Source organism: Lutjanus erythropterus, chromosome 14 (assembly GCF_056507025.1).
Source record: "Lutjanus erythropterus isolate fLutEry1 chromosome 14, fLutEry1.hap2, whole genome shotgun sequence".
Taxonomy (NCBI): domain Eukaryota; kingdom Metazoa; phylum Chordata; class Actinopteri; order Lutjaniformes; family Lutjanidae; genus Lutjanus; species Lutjanus erythropterus.
In genome coordinates this window covers 31,665,703-31,685,342 of record NC_139330.1, presented here as the reverse complement: position 1 = coordinate 31,685,342, position 19,640 = coordinate 31,665,703, and the positions used below count along the sequence as shown (strand labels likewise).

The 19,640-nt window shown below is 38.3% G+C and overlaps 1 long non-coding RNA gene across 1 annotated transcript in view; it reads left to right on the top strand.

The window, feature by feature from the left end:
* Nucleotides 1-19,640, top strand: part of LOC146315745 (uncharacterized) — an 82,280-nt gene that overhangs the window by 7,732 nt on the left and 54,908 nt on the right. Inside the window, exon 2 of the long non-coding RNA XR_014771828.1 lies at nucleotides 1,955-2,029. This is a non-coding gene — a long non-coding RNA (uncharacterized LOC146315745). The remainder of the gene's footprint in view (nucleotides 1-1,954; nucleotides 2,030-19,640) is intronic.

Below are 19,640 nucleotides of genomic sequence, written 5' to 3'. Positions count from 1 at the left end.
CTGTGTTCAATCTAAAACACCTTCAAGATTTCTACTTTTTTTAATGAAAAGTCTGACGACATGTCCCCCTTTCAGAAGCCAAAAAAAGTTTGCACCCTCCCACTTCACAATTTTTACCAATCATTAACAATAATCAAGGGTGGAACTGCTAAAAATTGCAACTACCAACTTTAACAACTGCTAAAGATTCAAAATAAAGTTTAGAAAGATAGAATCAGCAGACTTTTATTTGTGTATTTCCCCTACACTCCCCCCCCCCCCCCCCCCCATTTGCCCCCCAGTTTGGGAACCACTGTGAATAGATGGATCAAACACAACACAAAAACGTGCTACACACTGCTGAAAATATTTCTCTCCACATTTTAAAAACAGTCAATACATCCATGCATTTCCAGAGATTGCATTTTGCACTGAAAATCAAAGCAGAACATTGCAAATAGCACATAAACACAGCAACAACATCTGTGGAGACGAAACAGAAAGTATGAATTACACTCAGACTCTGGGCTACATCCTACTGATTTGAGAGAAAAGTTGTTTTTTTTACCTGCGCTCCTGTTGAAATATCTAAAATACTTGTTGAGGTTGGACTGAACTCTCTGTCCAGCCTCTCTCAGTGTCAACCTAAAGTTTACAACATGGTCAGCCAATGTTGCACATTTGATAAATCTGGAACAGGTAAACTCACCTGTTGCCTTTTTATTCTTCTCATGCCTGCCTTTCAAAATACAACACAATTCAGTGCAGCAGTGTCTAACTTGTTCAAGTAAAATCAGATCGTATGAGGCATGTGTGTGCCATACGATGACAAAGTTGGGTTTTTACTCATTTTTGTACAGTTTTGAATGAAGTGTTTCATTTTGCAAAAGATCTGAGGTGTTCTGCTACATGTGGGTGTGGTTGTGTGAATCGTGTGTAGCGTTTTGACCAAATGAGCCCTGTTTTCAAAATCCCGCTTAAGCAATTGTGAAAAAAGTGTCAGCAGCTGGGCGTCTGAACACCTGTCGGCTGTGTTTTATCCACTGTTTGAATTGTGTGGTGTTTTGAACGGCAGTGTTTTGAACTGGCAAAGAAGCGATATGATATTAGATTCCTGTGTCTACTGAGGAGAAGTGTGTTTAGTGATTTGAAAAACGCTGTGTTTAGTGTTTTGCAAAAAGTGTGAGGCTGAGTTTTTGCTCTTGTTTCACTGTTATTTTTAATTTTAGTGTCCAAGCAATTGTAAAAAACTAAATGCTAACTGTCTGTTAGCTTGATTAGCTGTGAAGAAAAGTACCACAATGTCACTTTGAAAAGTTATTGTGCAGCTGATGAAATACGAGGGGCATTCAAAAAGTTCTAAGACAAATGACATAAATTCAAACTGAGTCAAAACAGTGTAACAAAATGACCTTGAATCATACTACTGATGACTTATAAACAAATTTGACAAGTTACAGCATTCTAACTTTGTTATTCAATGTTCCAGGTTACATATTACAAAACCAACTTTTTTGACCGTCCAAAATGAGCCAATTTGAAGTTCAAGCAAACATCAAATTTCTAACAAAACTTCAATGGAAACTACAGAAATCATTGAAGCTTTGCAAAATGTTTAGGGAGACTCTTCACCTTCTAGAGCCGCATTTCCAAAGTTGAAGGAACATTTGAAAGGAACAAGATTTCAGTCCATACTTGAAGCGAAGAGGGAGGTTGTGACCTGGTTGACTAGACAAGCTCCAGAATTCTATCAAGAAGGAATTTCTCGGTGGAAACATCGCTTGCAGAAGTGTATTGAGTTAGGTGGATCTTATGTTGAAAAATAATTTTGTATCTTTCATAAATAAAGTTTTTTTTCAATTTGTCTCAGAACTTTTTGAATTACCCTCGTATTTTTGATTCCAGGTGGAACTGTGATGAATGTTGTTAAATGACCACTGTGTTTTCTGCCTTGTTTTTCTTTATTTTCACTCAGACTTCATCTTTCAGAGGAACAGATCTGTGACATGAAAGTAATGATGACGCTTGAGAGGCACAAACTGGGAGTAAGGTAAGAAGTGATGCAACAAAACGAAGTTCATTCAGTGTCAAATAGTAGCTGAGGTTTAGGTTAGTTGTACATGGTTAAAAACAATTCTCTGTGCTCTATGCATGATCTCTATTATGGTCATATTTACCTCGCTTTGGCTAAAAGTCCCTCTCTATGTCTTCAGTCTTCCACAAACATGGAAGGACATTTAACCTTAATGTGTATAGACGACCCTCCTCAGCAAATGGGGGAGAACATTGTAGCCAAGAGCGAGCCTGATGTGTCAATAATGAAAAGTTGCGTTGACAAGGGCAGTTAGTCACTGTGCAGCCTCCGTGAGAGAAAGAAGGAGGAAAGGTTAAGCAGAGGCAAGATAAGAGGAGAGCGCCATGAGAGGCCGCAAGGAGAGAAGGAAAAAGGAGGTAAAGGAATCAAGAGGGGAGACGAGACGAGAGAAGATAATGAGAAATGGGTGAAAAGGTGAAAGGAAAGGCTAAGGGGTGGTTAAAGAATGGTCGAGAGACAGATTAGAGACGGAACAGAAATAGGGGCATAATGGAAAAGAAGAAGAAGGAGAGAAGATGAAGCAAAATGAGATCAAAAAAGGACTGAAGGAGAAGTAGAGAAACAGGAAAAGATGCAGAGGACAGGTGTGGAGTTGTAAATGACAAAAAAAAAGAAATAACATGAAAGCTATCTGAATCCTCAAGGGATATTCAACATATGCAGCAGTGGTTCTCTGTCTCCATCTCTATATACACTTGAATTTCAGATATTCACAGAGACAACTGCTGTAGAAAACCATGAAATACATATCACACAGAGATGTAGGAGTCATAAATTGCCAGTCAAGTACTGCAGAGTGAATAAAAATGTAAATAGTTTTATGAATTTCTGAGTTCTGATGCATTGTTTGCTTTGACTTTGAATCATAAAACATCACGACAGCTTTTCAAAAATCTGACGTGAAGTCAAGTCCTTATTCTCCAATATGATTCTGACTTAGCAACAAACTTTCTTTAGAGTTTAATGCGAAATATCATATTTCATTAATGAAGCACAGTGCTCTAGTTGACTATTCGAAGATTCTTGTCTCCCACAGTGGTCACAGTCTTACACTGCTTTCCTCCTGATCATAAACCCATTATTATCATCTAAATGCTGGGAACCTTCAGAACAATACTAGATGCAGCTCAGCACTGTGTGTCAATTTTCATAAACGTGAAATTTTGAAGTTCACTTTATAAGAAGTAAGAATACAGGAAATGCTGGTTGAGGACCTGCTTCTTCTACACCTCTGCAAGACTGAGTCTGTCTTGTTTGGTTCAAAGCCTAGGCTGAAAAAGGAATCAGCTGTGGATATTAAGATCGAAGAAAAATCTTAGGGGGAGTTTTCATGGCCTTAAATGTTTAAGGCAAGTTAAATCCCAGAAGCAGATAGCTTTCCAGGAGGGCTTGTCTGCTGTCCCTAAAACTGTCGGTCTGTGCTGTTAGCTGATGGTACTGGGGGCTGAAACAGACTTTAAGTAGCACAAAACAAGCTGGTGAGAGTGGTGCTAGGGTTAGATCATAGGAGTCATGCAAGCAGGTCTTAGGTCTTTCAGCTGCAATAGCTTCCGGTTGAAGACAGAGCATACAGGATTCAATTTACAGTTTTTTTTTTATCATTGCTGAAGCATGATTTTGAAAACAATTTGTAAAAGTTCAATTTTGTCACTGTATGGCACAAATCCGATTCTATTTGAACCAGTTACACACTGCTGTGCAACACTTTCTGCTTTCTTATTGTCTGGTTTTGATTTATTCCTGAGATTTTGTTAGAGTAAAGTCCATGAATATATCGACCAAACACAACACATAATGGTTCAAATAGTTATTTCCATTTCCAAAGGCTGCATTTTGCATTGATTGCGTTGATTGCAGGACATATTCTAGCATCATCTCTCTCAGGTTTTTGTCCATATCACATGTAAAATGTCACAAAACATCAATCTTCATATATGGAATGCTTGTGTCAAAAAATACTGATGTGGGGCATATAGGCTACATTTGACTGATTTTAGTGCAAAGTTTCTTTTCACCTGTGCTCTTGTCAAATGTCTATACCTCTTATTGTGCTCAAGCCTGATTGGTGAGTTTACAGTTGAGCACTCAAGTGTCTGTACAGCCCATGGCCATGTTTGACCAGTTGGTCATATCCTTGGTATTTTTAGGGCAGAGCTTAGAAAGTGCAAACAAGTGTCATAATGTAAACTTTCTGTGTCTAATGAAGAAAAGTGTTATGCATTTTGCAAAACTGTGTGTAGTGATGTGAGGCTGAGAATGTGCCTATAATTGAGCAGATCTGGGCTGAGGTTTTGCTCCTCGAGTGTCAGGTTTCACTAACTGTGTGTTATTTTTAAGTTTAGTGTCTACGCAATAGTTAAAAAACTGTCATATGGTCCATTGGATCCTAAATTGCAGAGCCCCTAATTACCTTGACGACTGCTCTCAGAAGCTGGAAGAGGTCCATAATCATAATACCAGAGCTGTACTTTTATAAATTTAAGGTTATGGACATTTTTAATACTTTACATTTGTATTTCAGTGTATGAAATATATTTATTTGACATGTACACAATCTGGATAGGAAATGTGGAAAGTCTTGGGCGATTAGACCCCCTCGTGATGTCATCATGTATAAGGGGGTAGTGAAGCTGCGATTAAAGTAGGAATCCCTTGATGGAGTCTAGACACTGGTGATGGTGGCTGAAGATCAGGATGTGATGAGGACTGGACTTCTGATGAGCTCAACCTCGGCTCTGGATATGAAAAACTGGAGGTGAATGGGGTGGAGGACGGTTGCAATGATTCCGCACTGAAATGACAGCTGACAACAGCAGAGAGGAGAACAGATTTTAAAGTTTGATGGCTGATAGAGACGATGGCTACATCTGAGGGTAACTGACAAGTGAACACCCATAATCAGCTGATTGAGAATGAACAGGAAGCAGAGTAAGAGAGAGCTGAATGAGGTGTAAAGTCTTCCTGATTGAACTTAGGCCAAGCTTCATTATTATTCTCTTATCGGCATACTTAATTGTAAGTGAATTGCTGTACTTTGACGTGTCATGATGTGTTTGCGTGTCTCCAGCATGGACGTTGAATGGCTGCCTACATCTTGTTGTAGTGAGGACAGTTTGATGGAACATCAGGAACCACGATGGAAAGATCTCTCTCAATTTCATATGTGCTAGTGCTGCTTTTACTGTTCTGTATCCTTTGTCGACTAAACTAAACTAAACGGCAAAGAACATCATGACTGAGGTATATAATGCTATTCACATGCTATGTTATGTCTCATAAGTTAGTGTAGAAGTTTTTGGGTTGATACCATTTACAGTTTTTTCCACAATTGCTAAAACACATTTCTTAAAGCCTTCCACTCTTTTCTCAAAGCTGTAAACACAAAACCAGACCACATTCCCTAAACCTCTGACTTTTCTCGCTAAATCAAACAATTGCCCCCAAACCATTTTATCTGTGTTCAAAACTAAACAGTGCTTTCAGATCTCATACACAGCCAGTCAGTACATGATCACTACTGAACAGTCATTACACACCAGATAAAAAGTGGAAACCACAGTGCTAAGGGTGTGTAGCTACTGAAAAACATTTCTATTATAAATGCATTTATATATCACGTCACATGATCGATGTTCATGGGAGTGTTATCTAGTAAACAGACTATTTTTCCTTGTTTTCTCCATGAATTTCTGTTCAGAGCCTAGTACTTTTGTGGAAAACTTTTTGCAAAAAAGTATAAAAATTGTATATATACACAACATACTACAGAAAAACCCTCTGGTGTGCCAGATCCAGTCTTAACAAGATTCTATACCAATTACCGCAGGCCAAGTTCACTGCCTGTAGGAGATTTTCCCTGGTACAGGGGTTTCAGCATTAGAATTTCCACCACCATGTTGAGAAAATCTACTCTAAAAATGGAGTTTCTCATTCCGTATACTTCCCCTGTCCAGTAGGGGGTGGTGTCTAACACTAAACAGACATATCAGTCAGAATTAGCTCTTGCACATTTGACCAACACATGCATTTTTCTGCTGGGGGTTGGGCTGGTCATTTTATACAGTGAGGCCAAGTTTCAAAAATGAAATGGTAACTATGGGCACTAATATCATCACACATGAATGCAGCTGGGCTCATTGAATCCAAGAGTCTCTTGGCCTTCCAGTCCATCCAAATTTATGCAATTCCAACACTGTTCAGGGACTCCGGTATTCAGAAATATTCAAATTCAAATTCAAATTCATTTTCTCAAGGGGTCAAGCATAGGGTTGAGAGATGTCTACCAAACTGCAATATAACAATGTCCACAGTGAAACGCTGCAATGCAATAATACTGTTTTTGGGTCTTAGAGAGTGTACGTCTCAACACCACATGTCCTTAATTTAGTCGTATTAAATAATAAAAACAACATGGAGATGTAGTGCAGTGAAGAGCAGCAACAGCTTCTTTTTTATTTTCTCTCCCACATGTCAAAGACTGACCTCATGCAGCTCTATGGCAGCTCTGAAGGGACACACTACCTCAAATACAGAGGGCCTTTAAATCACAATGTTACAATAGTTGCAGCCTGTACTGATCAGAAAAACGTGCATGCTGGTCAAAAGCGTAGGCAGCTTATTCTGACTGATATGTCAGTTTATCATTAGGTGGCGCCCCTTAGTGGACGGAGTAAAGATGACAGGAGAAGTATAAGAGCGAGAAAGAGGAGGTGCGGTGGATGGATGTGGGGTTCAAGTCCTGTGTGAAAATAAAACTAAAAGTGGAATTAATTAAAATTTTGCATCACTAAGAATTTCATTATGGATGTGATGTCCACTGTGTCACTTCTGTCTCATGACATATATAACATAGTTATCTGAACCCAACCCACATTTTTCCCCTAATCCTAAACAGGCAGGTTTTTGTGTCTAAACTTAATGAAACCGTGACCATTTTAAAATGAACCCTTCCGAAAGTGGCCAGTTTTTACCCCGCCAAAATGTAGTGAAGTTTTATTTAGCCTCCATCCCAACCAGCTAGCTAGTTATAACATGCACACAATAGAAACATACGCAATAGGCAGAGCTTTTGTAAATGTTAAGTTTTGTAAAAGTGATCTGAAAGCAGTTAAAAGATCCAAGTAATCTGTAATCCAAAGTCTTGAGATTTAGGACCAATATCAGGCAGCTTAATTATAGTCTACAGAGTTTTTCTGCATTAGTGAATGATAACAGTTATGAATGGCTGTTAAATTAATGAGCTTCTATGTAACAATAAATGCAGGTTTTACAGGCATTATTGTATGTCTCACAGTCTTCTTCTAAGCCCATGGCAATATCACTAATTAGCTAAATGTAGAAATGCTGGTGCATGTGCAGGAATTTCTGAATATTCAAATATAGAAAGTAGCATCTGACTTTATTCTCTTGCTGTTTACATTTCACGTTGCAGAACAGCTGTCCTTTGTGAGGTGTGTTTATCTGTAAGCCATGTGAATCTCTACATCTCCATGACAGCTATCTGTTGTATGTACGACACAGATAATACACCCACGCAAACATGTGGCCATATGTTTCTGTGCTTACACAAACACCTTGTGCATCTTTGCCAGTTCTGTGCTTGTTTGATAAAAAAATGTGAGATGCGTGTAGCTCAGGAACTTCAGCAGCCAACCAGGATGTAGTCATCTCTGCCGTGTGAGAGATAATGTATAGTGAGCAGGTCATTACTGCATGAAGTGGAGGGGTCCTGCAACAACCGGAAGGGGTTTATTTCACAATAATGACCTGCTCATTGTACATTATCTTGCTTTTTTTACATGGTTATGTACCAAAAAATCAATAACTTGACGCAAAATATTAATTTTAAAGCGTCAATGATCAGAACTGTGTCCATAACAGTGGTGTGTTATACATAACGATGGTCTACTGTACAGAAATAACAGCCTTACAACCTTAGACTACTGTAACTGACCAACCATGATCGAGTGTTTAACAAAGCCATGTAATAATACTGGATAATGGACACGCATCAGTCTTTGTGAGAAAGCTGAGACCAAAGGGATATTTGTTTTTTTTTTGTTTTTTTTACCCCATTTGCACTCCTTACTAGTCTCTGACCCACATTTCCCCTCTAGTCTTAAAACTCTTTTGCACCCTTTTTGTTGAGAAAGAAAATAACAAGTCCAGCTGGTCACTGATTACAATTCTGCTCACTGACTCAGCTTCCTTGAATCCGATTCTGGTTGTTTTCATATGAAGTATGAACTCGTTTGTTTTGTATTTTCAGCAGATTTCAGCTGCCATATGAACAGCTATTGTCCAACTCTAACCTTTTTTGGTTAGAGTTGGACGTAATAACAAACTGTATGAAGCATTTGAATTTTCTACTATAGTGCAGGAAATGCTGCCATCTAGGCAGACTTCCCCCTGTATCAAACCCCCTGTTTAGCAATTTATGTTGCTCAACCCTGACTTATGTTGCCATCCCTGCACGTCATATTTACAAAATAGCTATTTTTATGTACACTTGCTTAAAGTGAGCTTACCTGAGGACCAGTTGTGACTGATATGCGGTAGCCTCTCTCCGTCTCCAGTGGCTCTCACTTCTGATGGCGTCAGTTGGGTAACATGCAGTGGGCTGACCCACAGCTATCTACAACTTTGAAATAGAGCGCATAAACCCGCCCTCTGGCTAACAGTGTCCCTGCTATGGGCTGATGATTGTCAGACGTGCGGTAAGATGTTAGGAATAGAATGCCAACGCATAATCTGTGGCCATAAATCCTCCATATCCATACATCAGATTTTTTGTAAAGAATATTGTAGGAATAGAAAACAAGACATTTAATTTTTAATGTCAGGCGGCTGGAAATTGGACAGATTTACTGACCTACCAGCAGCAGCTAGCTTAGCATCAGTGAATGCGCACCCTCCAACTCTAAACAAAACTCCATTTGTAGACATACATACAGATGGAAATAATGAATTAGAAGTATTTTTATTACCATAATTAAGTCTTATTTTTTGAGTATTTTTTTGAAGTCTGTAATTCTACTTGGGTATGCGTTACCATTTCTAGACTATTGCTTAAATATCCATTCATTTCAACTGGTTAAATTTCCAATGGCGATTCATTGATTGATGATGAATTTTCGTCCATATGTCCTAGTTTTAATTGGCCTGAATCAGATAACCTTACTAGCTTCAACAATGCAGATAAATGGTTTGGATTTTAACTCAAATTGTACCAGTACTCAATTATGATTGTAAAAAGTAACTATAGAGTACATAATGTAATGCATAGTTAAGTGCAAGTAAAAGTACTAAAACTACCCCAAAAATTACAGTAATTTGAGCATTTGTAATTAGTTACTTCGACCTCTGCTGATAATGTAGACTGAAACACAGCAGGTCCAAACTGTGCAGGTGTCCATCAGTAGCAGATGAAAGCGTGTTTCCTAATGCACCTCATGTTCTTGTCCTGAAAATTTGAAACCCTCGGTGAGATTAATAGGCATTGAATAGGTCTGAAGAGTTTTGTGGTTGTGTTTTTAAGCCTGCTGGTTCTGTGTTGCCAGATTCAAGAAAGACACATAAAAGGTTTTTGCTTTTTTTGGGCATTCAAAACTCAAACAACGCAGTAAAATCCATTGGATTTGACTTTAAAGTAAAGCATCTTGTCAGATCCCATCTCGTAACACTCTGTTGCTGTGAAATACAGTCAGATAGGGGTGTGTCTTTTTGAAGTTGGCAAACTTATTCTCATATTTTCAAATGCTCGGGTCCTGATAAAATAAACTGAAAAAAAAAAAAGAATAAATAAAAGAGATTTTGAAGTTCTCACAGAATCGAAATTTGGTACAACTTTAGTGCTTGTGCTGGCTCAAGTCCTTCCTTTCAAAACCAAACATGAATCTACTTTCTCAGTATTTCAGTCACTTTTGAGTCGCGTACAGACTTACATGAATACAAACACTCCAGACAGCTTCAGTTTATCCACTGTGTAGAAACAACCGCCTGATGCGGCTCAGTGAAAAATTTATGGCGTGTGTCTCCACATATTCAGAGCTAAAGGTGTGAGTGGATCTTTGTATCTGCTTGTTCGTCTCTGTGAGTGTGTCTTCCTCTCACCTTGGTCTCATCTCACCTCTGCTTGATGGATATTGAACCGTCTGTCAAGAGTGTGTATTTGTGTACATGCCTGCCTTTGTGAAGCTGTGAGTAGGCGGTGGATGTGCCAACAGTAAGGTTTTCACACACGACAAACATACAAATAATAACACAAATACACCAGACATCATCTTGTGACAGGTTATATAAACAAAATACAAAACACTGGTTTGGAAAATGTATTTGATTAAAAAACAGGTTTAATATGGTGTAGTTTGAAAAATACATTTGAAAATACAAAATGTAGATTTGAAGTGGCCAATCAGGGTATCTGACCATCATGCTCTATGATATTCATGATTATTTTGCATCGTTTAAGTTTTGCAATATGTATTATGTAGAAACTGAGAGAGAATAAAAGCAACCCACATGATCAGTGGTGGGTGTAGGCTCTCTGGGGGGCAGGGGCGACAAAAATAAAAAGGCCACCAGCTGTGCGCAGAGGGGCACCAGCCAACAAAAGTCGTGATGCGTTCATGGTGAAACAGTTCCAATCCCTGGTCTCGATTAAATTGTTTTATTATGTGAGTGAAAGTATAACTACTACACCACCTCTGTAATAAAAACACACAGCGAACTATAAAAAATTTAATCATTTAGATGCCAACTAATTTTTTTTTTACAAATAGGGCAGCCTATATGGCACTGCATTGTGTTAAGAGTCCCCTAGAGGGCACTTATCCTGTTGCAGCCACTCTTATCCACTAGAAGATCTCTGTAGAACAGTGTTTCCCAAACTTTTTTCCTGGGGACCCATTTTTTAAAAATGATAAACCATTGTGACCCAGTTCACAATAGGACTTATTATTGAATGTCAGTGGTAATTTGTGCATTAATGAACATTCCTGACCATTGTTCCTGCCAATTCAACATCACTATATATTATCTTGATGCATGCATACGCATATTTAATTCTTTATGAATAAAAAAAAGAAGGCTTTTAGGCTGATTTAACAGTTAACATCCTCTCATCAAGAAAAGAAACCTAAATAAAAAATGGCAAAGCAACTTACTTGAAAGACAGTTTTCAAAATGTTTTTTGGAGGAACTCAAAGATTCAAGTTAATCTAAAGAAGAAAAAGTAGATAATGTCAACAAAACATTATTAGTTGGTAAAACTATTTTAAAACTTTGGGCTCAAAGCTCAAACCTATTGAAGTAAGTTGTTTTGAAATTTTAAATTTGCTCTACTATCTCAGTTTTAGAGTGTAGAACATTTTATCCTACATCATATATAAGACAAAATAACCACATGCAGGTGGAATTAACAGGCTCTTGTTTTCTCCTCTTATCAGTCAAACAATATACACATTTTAAATGCTTGATAAAAGATGTACTGCAGATATAAATCTTAGATTTTGCAGAATTTCTTCCGTAGTCTTTAATTTTTCACGGGACCCAAATGAAATCTCCCGACCCATTCTTTGGGAATGACTGCCCCGGAGGACACTTTATCATGTTTTATCCACCAGATAAAATGTTTTGTCCACTGGAAAGGGTTAGGGTTATAAAATATATATATAGTTATATTCCCTGAGACTTTAGGCCTGTAGCTTGTGATGCAGGATTTCTATTTTTTTTATCTCAAAGCCCAAGATGAGATCAGTCAAGTGAAGCCCCTTGAGTGATTCTCTCACCTGTTGTCATGAGTTCCCATGGTGACTTAATTTACGTTGACATGTAGAATGTGTGGAGTACTATTATCTAATCATTGAGTCATGTAGTTTTGATCTATAATTAGCATTAATTTCTGTATTAACTTAGCACAAGCAGGCAAATTCCACTCTACAGTGAGGGCTGGATTGGGCTGCAGGCAAACAGTGGTAAAAAAAAAAAAAATAGAGTAGAAGAGTGAATCACTGGGAGCTTTGCTTCCAGTCGCGCTTGCTGTTTATTATGGAGCTAAATGAAACTAGGTGGCAGACGTGTGAGAGGCTTCACTGCTCTGAGATCCAGCACCATTCATCTGCATTAGGACCACTTATTATAAAGGCAGCAATTTATTTTCTCGGGCACTTTTTTTTTTTTCTGAGCTTGAATAAGTGAAAGAGAAGTGAGAGAAAAAAATGCGAGAAAGGAAGGGAAAGGGAGAATTGATTTTGCAGGATGAATGGAGCTAATGCTGTATAATATTTATCTCCACTAGATTAACGAACCACCGGGCGCCCGAAAAAAGGGAAGCTTAATTGAACATCTCCAGCATCCCTCTTTTCCTGGCTGTCGCCGGCTCGCTGCGTGCCCTTTTCCTTGCTTTGCTCTCTTTTCATCCCTCCCTCCTGCCAGGACTCCGACAGAACTGATGAAACTGGCTGCAGTCATTCATCGATGGAAGAGAGAAATAAAGAGAAGATAAATAATGGCGGTTGAAAATTTTGGCATTTTTATTATGACTGGCGCCGTTTCTGCGCAGATTTGCATTTGGAGCGTTTTTCAACTCCAATGAAGATGCACAAGTGCACGCGCACGGCGCCAGACACTCGCAACATTCGCACTGTAAAAGTAATGAGACAGGCAGCAGCCTTTCAGAAGTGTGTGAAACGATCCACACACACATACACACACACACACAAAGCATGCCATTACACATTCAACAAGCTCCCTGAACACACTTATTGCACCTGGTTTATTTGAAGCACAGATGTGATCACACAGTACATACACACTTGGAGATAAAGTTTTTATGCAGCCATGTACAGCTTCATCATTACATGGAGTGTGCAGAAAAAGACTGTACATTGTGATGCAAATACACATTTGATTTGATTTGATTTATTTATATCAAACATTTGAAAAAAATCCTCCGAAATGGAGTAGGAAGAAACAACATGCTAATCCATCACACATCAGTCTATTATAGAAATACACTCTCCTCACCATCGATCAGCCCCACATTTACATCACTGCACTTCTTAATATCTGATAACCTATATTACCCCATATTTAAATTGTTTTTCTCAAAAATACAAATTGAGAAAACCGATAACAGTAACATGCTGAGCATGCTCTAATCATTTATGTACCTTGCAAAAATAATTTGTACCTCTTTTTAAACTGTGTGATATCTTTACTTTGTTTGATTTCTTCACCCAGTGTGTTCCACAAAATCATCCCACAAACTGATATGTACATGCTTTTAAGAGTGGTGCCAAAATGATTTAACTCTTAAGTTATACCCTTCCTCTCTGTCCAAGAACATTTTTTGTACATTGCGGGAGGTAGAGGAAGTATTTGTAATGTTGTTGTACTTTTTTCAGTTATTTTATTTATAATAACTTTTTTATTATTCCAATTCCTCAAAAAATTGTAATGTATATTATTAAAACAGAAGGAAATGATTTGTAAATCATTTTTCACCTGTATTCAATTAAAAATAGTACAAAGACAAAGATATTAAATGCTCAACAGGGGCAACAGCAGACTGGGAAAGTTGTGAAATGCTCAAGAACCACCTGTTTGGAACACTCAGGTGACAGGGTCAGCGTCCTCAAAAGCCTCAGTTGTTTCTCAAACATGGATGGGGTGAGTTTCAACACCTTGAGAAAAACCGTGAGGGCAAATAGTCCAACAATTTACGAACAATGACACAAAACACAAAACTTAGGGATTTCACTGTCTAAAATCCATAACATCATTAAAAGATTCAGAGAATGTGGAGAAATCTCTGCATGTAAAGAGCAAGGCTGATAACTGACATTTAGTGCCTGTGACCTTTGACCCTTCAGGTGGCACGGCATTGAAAACACATAACTGTATAAAGGATACTACACAAGCTCTGGAAATACTTTGTCAGTAAACACAGTTTGTTGCTGCATCTACAAATGTAAGTGAAGACTCTGCCATGCAAAGAGAAACACATAGTTCAGCAACACTGATTAGACTTCTGTTGGGCCCGAGTTCATCTGAGACAGTGTGCTGTGGTCTGACGAGTCCACATTTCAGAATGTATTCACAAATCATGGACATTGTGTTTTGGACCATCCAGATTGTTACCAGCACTAACTTCAAAAGCAATTATCCATGGGGGTGTGTTAGTGCCCATGGCGTCATGGGTAACTGTCACAAATGCAAAGGCCCCTTTAATGCTGAAAGGTACATAGTGGTTTTGGAGCAACATATGCTGTCATCCAGACATCTTTTTAAGAGGCATCCCTCTTATTTCAGCAATAAAATGCCAAGACAGATTCTGCACATTGTTCCAACGGTGTGGTTTCTTGGTAAAAGAATTCAGGTACTAGACTGACCTGCCTGCAATCCAGACCTGTCTCTCATTGAAAATGTTTGGTTCGTTATGAAGCACAAAACATGACAACAGAGACCCTGAACTGTTGAGCACCTGAAGGCTTATATCAAACAAGAATGAGAAAGAATTTAACTTTTAAAAACTTAAAAAAAATTGTGTCCTCAGTTCCCAAAAACTAACTGAGTGTTGTTAAAAGAAGAGGTGGTAAACATGAGTCCGTCCCAGCTTTTTTGCAAAAAGCACTGCAGTTTAATATCTTGTCTTTGCACTATATGCAGTGGAATATAGGTCAGAAGGTTTTTGCAAATCATTGCAATCTGTTTTTAATTACGTCTTACCACTGACCTGTGGTAATGCTCAATGAGCATTCTTGTTATAGTGCAATGCGTTACAAGGAATGTGATGCAGGCGGCTAATATGGTTGTGTTGAGTCAGTGGTGTTATTATAATAATTTCCTAACTTCATAGCAGCGTTTGAAGTGATTTTAACATATATATTTGCTAAGAACCCAAAAAACAAATTCCCGTCAGTGCTGAAAACACCTTTGAAACTTTGACTTCAGAAACCAATTTGACTATAATGCAAATGATGCTGCAGGCTGAAGGATTTATCTCACAGTAACACTCAAACTCATGTTTTTTTTTTTTTTTTTGTATCAGGCTTCGACTTCTTCACAGATTCCTTGGTGTGAATTGAATACAAAGTTTTCCTGTAGTAGTTTTCTCTTCTGTCTCCCTCGCACTGTGATGATGATGACATTAGGACAGGGCAGCGCGGCTGCAGGGTACATTTTTCTTTGCTCTTGTCCCTTAAGCAAATGAAAGGCAGTACTTGCATCATCCTTTCGTCTCTCCTCCCACTCTCTGCCCCGCTGGATATACTTTGATCAGGCGTAATGAGTGTTTCACTTACGAGCAAAATGTACACACTTGGGTACATTCTCTTTAAGAGGTCTTTGTTCTGACTCCTGTATAAACACAATTACATTGTTGTAATTACTTCATTTCATGCTGCACAGGACCTTTTGAAGTGGAAGGCCTTATAGCAAGCTTAATACATAAAAAGGTGAGTTTCAGAGGCAGTGATCTAAGAACACGCAAACTTAATGTAAAGTCTTTTAATGGGACACTTTTAAGTTTTTGGACACAAAAAGTCAGTTTTCTGATTTGCAGTGCTCAGTAAGTGCAGTCAGCACTCGAAGGGTGTGATAATACACTTTTGATCTTACAGTGGCTGGTGATCACATGTGACATGCACTTTGTTGTAGTCATACCCCTCCTGTTTGCCTCTGTCATCCGTCCAAAATAGGCAAAAATACCAAAAAAAAAGAAAAAATCCTGAAACAGGAATACTCTCATCTCTGCCAACCTTATTCTCTTGTCTGCTGTGTGTTTATAGAGCACCCTGGTGCCCCCAGCATTTACCTATGAAGCCTACACCAGCACACTTATAACCACAACCAAAAGTGATGTTAGCTATTCATATGACAGGGTGTGCATAAGACTGTCATAACACCATCATAACCATTTCATGACACCTGTCATGAACATGAAGGAGTCATTGTTTTTGACTGTTGTCATTAAGACTCTTCATCAATTATGTAATCTTTAATGAAAAGTTGACATTGGTTGATAGACTTTATTTGAAGACTGTCATAACCATGTTGTGACACCTGTCATGAAACATAAAGGTGACTGTTGTCATTAAGAGTTGCTTGGTCAGTTTTAATGCAAAGTTTACATTATTTGAGATGTCTGTTATGACAACTTGACATTAACCGAGAAAAATGTCTTTCTTATGATAACTTGACATTAATCAAGCCAATAATTTCTTAGTTATGACAACTTGATATCATCAACTTTTAATAAACTGTTTTGCTTTATGTTTTAACGTTACTTTATATGTGGTTGGTTTTGACATTAGCCAACCTGAGACCATTATAATTGTGTTAGAAATAAATAAAGTGGTACACTTTGGACTTGTCATAAAGATGTCATTAAGTATTATGACACTGTTAAATGCTTTATAACAGTAATTCCCTTGACCTCAACTAACCCATCACCCAGCACTTTGGTTCCAGGTCCCACTACGCAACTAACAAGCCAACTCTGGCCAGACAGGGATATCCCAGTGACCATTGCTGGCAAGATACAGTCTACATGAACAACAGTGGCCATTGTGGTGACAGTGAATAAAGTGCTGAGGTGGTTTTCTTGCCAGGTTTGGCTCCTGGCAACCCTGGGCTGACTCAGCTGTAGCTGTATATGCCCAGTGAAGTTAATGTGCTAGCTAGCTAAAGGGAGCTGTGGTTAGCGGTTAGCCTATTTTTGCAACAAGTAAATCAGTGTCTGTCCATCTGGTAGCTGTAAATTATCTCAGTGCTGTACTCTGTTGTCAAAATGGCTTTATAACATTTAATGGCATCTTTATGACAGGTCCAAATGGTACCATTGTAGCTGAAGTCATGGGAAATATTCATGAGGAGCCACAGTAGCTGCATTATGATAACTACCTTGTTCCAAGATAGCGTCCATTCAATGAAAACTGTTCACCTAGAATAAATGCCAAAATTATAATTTCTCATCCTTTTTCTTCAATTATGTGGCCCACTGCACGTCTCTTTCTGTAGATCCAGTGGCTTGTTTCATAAACTGTAGACCAGGCCTGTCAAATGAGGCCAGAACCGGTCTGCAAAAGAGTCCAATCTGGCCGACTGAATGACTTTGCAAAGGGTATAAAATTTCATTGCAGTCCTTAATTTCTGACCAAAATACAATTCCCCCCAAATAAAACAAAACTGTGAATACTTATTGTGGTCATATTTAATAATAAACTTTTTGCAAAATGTGGTCAATCTGCGGCTTCAGATATAATCTATATCAGACTTCTCTATTAAAAAAGCATCAGTGGAGTCCTGTTGCTAAAGCAGAGGATATTTTAACCTTTTTCCCTCTTTAGATTCCACTTCAGCTGGTGTTGTGTGGAATGGAAATGTGCGTTTGTAGATCCACTGTGATCTGTTTATTGTAATGCACTTGTAACAAAAGTAGACTGATGGACTGACTGTAAAAAAAAAAAAAAAAAAACTGAGTCATTATTGAAATTGCATTTATTTTTCTTAAGACATCTCAGGCTGTTTTGTAAATTTCAGTTTCAATAGGGAACATATTCAGAATGTTCTTGCACTCTTTTGCAAAAAAAAAAGGGAATAATTTGGAGGTGTTGTTAATTATAGGTTGTTTTTACTGGTCTGATTCACTTGAGATGAAATTGGGCTGTATGTGGACCATGACCTAAAATTGCTTTACAGTATACCATTAATAATTGGGCAGCAGTAGGTCAGTCTGTAGATCTTGGCTTGGGAACTGGAGCGTGCTTGGTTCTAGGCCATCGTAGTACACAGTAATGCAGTACTACCGAGGTGTCCTCTATGTACGCTGCAACGCCTTCATGCTGACATCTCTCCCACTAACTGTTTGTTTGTGATTAACAGTGGCTACTTTTACATGCACACCAGTTTTCTGCTAATATTCAGAATATGGTAATATTCTGAATTTGATACGGGTCATGTAAACAGTATTTTCCTGTTGGATATTCTGAATGGAGGATATTCTCATTAAGACACGTGGGATATGCTGGTATTATTCTAGATTTAGATGCATTTTTTGTACATGTAAACAGCAAATTCAGAATACACATCTCAAGTTGGACTGGGGTAGAGAACAAGAAAGAGGTGCACAAAAGAAAATCTTTTAAACATTTGATATCAACAAGTTTTTGGATATGCAAAAAGATATCAATGCTGACCTTTTCAAGACAGTGATGAAATGAAATTAAAAGAGGCTGAGTTCACACTGTACATCAAGGCCACCAATAGTGAAAAACTTTGGAAAAAATACTATTTGACAGAAAAATTGTCCATAATCAGAGTATGCACAGCTCCATGTAAATGGGAATATTAAAGGAATATTTATTTTCATTAGGCATGGGGGTATTTATTTGTATTTAGAGCATAACCACTGTAAAACAATCAGGAAATAATGTTTCTCTGATTCACCATCTTCTTGCCAGTGCTGAATGTTGCCTGTCCCCATTCAATCTGTACCACAGACACACTGCTGCACTTCTCGTGCCTGAGGAAGAAGCCAGAAAAGACAGTGCGACCCATAAAAGTAATACCTTGGGCTACAATTACTAAAACTGTGCATGTTGCTTCCCCAGACAAACGGACGGTGTCTCAGGTGAAAAAGAAATGTTTTGATGTTAAAACTGATGCATTAAAAAGAAAAACAGACCAGAAGAAAAATAAAGAAACAGGCAAAGGACAATGGAGCACCTGATCTGTCAGCCCAAGAGGAGAGTTTGTTGAGTACGAACAAATTCAGGGGAAAAAAATCCCAGATTTGTGTGTCAAACATTCGTACACATGTTTTGAGCACAAATGTGTTCGTACACACTGTTTGTGAATGAGCCCCATTGTCATTTCCAGAATAAGGGCAAAAAAGGGATTATTGTGTGCATGTAAATGTAGCCAATGTAGCCAAGCCAAAGTAAAACTAGGCTTTGATAAAGTTTTACAAAGAATAATATTTGACTGGTTGCTGACTGAAGTGTCATTATCAGTTTTACCTACATGTAATTCATAATGGAAGTCTATGGAAAAGTGCTTTTTGTTGTAGTTCCACAGTTGGTCGCAGCAAGGGTGACTGCTGCACTTTATCCAGTCCTATTAATAAGTTCATTAATAGTAGTGAGACATGTCCCTGATGGAATCTGGGAACATCCAAAGACTGAGAATGTTTCTAAATGACCTCAGAGGAGTCGAAGGATGATGCTTAGGGAAAGGAAATTTTGGTGCTCTGCTGACTCCACTGCCACTGTGACTCAGCCCTGAGTCAGTGGCCGAAAATGGACGGACAGAAGGATGGATGGATAACTGAGAAGAGTGGACCCATGCATGCTTTAATACTTTTTTCCTTCTAAGCTTTGGCTTCTCTCAACTATGAGCTTTTCCTTAAAGAAAAGAGCTTTTAGCCTTTGGAGTGATGATGTCTTCTGGCTTTATTTCACAGGAGAGAAGGGAAACTCTATTTACTTGATTTTTTTTTTTTTTTATTTCCTTTTGGCAGAAGATAAGTGAAGAAGAAAACTAAATTCATCATGAAATGTGGAGT